The sequence below is a fragment of the Grammomys surdaster genome, unplaced genomic scaffold, assembly GCF_004785775.1.
Source record: "Grammomys surdaster isolate TR1022 unplaced genomic scaffold, NIH_TR_1.0 148, whole genome shotgun sequence".
Lineage (NCBI taxonomy): Eukaryota > Metazoa > Chordata > Mammalia > Rodentia > Muridae > Grammomys > Grammomys surdaster.
The window spans coordinates 2,612,119-2,613,231 of record NW_021604606.1 but is presented as its reverse complement, the minus strand read 5'-3'; positions in this window follow the sequence as shown (position 1 = coordinate 2,613,231).

The following is a 1,113-nucleotide window of genomic DNA, read 5'->3' as shown; positions in this document are numbered from 1 at the left end:
GGAAGGTGTTGTGATTGTGTAGGCTCTGATGATTTACGTGTGTACAGTGAGCCATTTAGGACTCTTCAAGGTCTTGTGCCCATAGCAGAGGCGTCCCATCCTGACCCTGCTGTCAATCTTAAGGGCCTGCCTTTCCCCGGATGGAGTTTATTCTTTCTTCCTGTAGAAAATGGAGTCTGCATTACTATCCTCGGCACAGAAAACCTATCCATACACATAGATGGGGCAGAATCTTCTAAAAGAGGCCTGTAGTCAAAGGTAAAAATCCTTAGTAGATTCTAAGAACATACTGTAAAGCCGGAAGAAAGTAGGCCTGACTTAACAGATGGCAGAGTCCTAAAGCAAGCAAGTCAAACGTTTGGGCTCTGAATTACAGAGGGAACGTCTGACCTCATGTGTATCCACACTGAACAGCCTAGCATGCCTTAGGACTAGAGCGTAAGGAAAGTCAGAGAGGCAACTTCATTCCTAGAGAAGCAGAGTTAGAGAAACAGAAATGCAATGAAAATATGTTCTAGCAATCAACAGCCAAAAAAGGCCTCAGTTGGTCAGCCATTAGCCATTCCCAACACATGACAACTTAGCTAGTGAAACTGCCTCAGAATCTCGTGAGATTTCGCCATCTTCTTTTTAAAAAATCCAAAAACCACAGTAAGCACAACTGAGAGGAGGAGGAGCACTGCCTCAGAATCTCGCGCTAGGTTTTGAGGTTTGGATGTAGTCTTAAAGGGATCTGCACAGTATGTGGGAGTGGGCAGTTCCTGCCTCAAAACCTCGCGAGGTTTTGGTGCTGTCTTAAAGGGACCAGCACATTATGTGGGAGTGGGCAGTTCCCACCTCAGATTCTCGCGAGGTTTGGGTGCTGTCTTAAAGCGATCAGAACATTTTGTGGGAGTGGGCACTTCCCACCTCAGATTCTCGCGAGGTTTGGGTGCTGTCTTAAAGCGATCAGAACATTTTGTGGGAGTGGGCAGTTCCCGCCTCAGACTCTCGGGAGGTTTGGGTGACCTCTTAAAAGGACTAGCAAGGTATGATCAGATTTGGGGGGTAAGGGGTGTGAAAGTGAAGAGTGGTGTCCCTGCCTCAAGATACCACTAGATTTGGTCTCTTGAG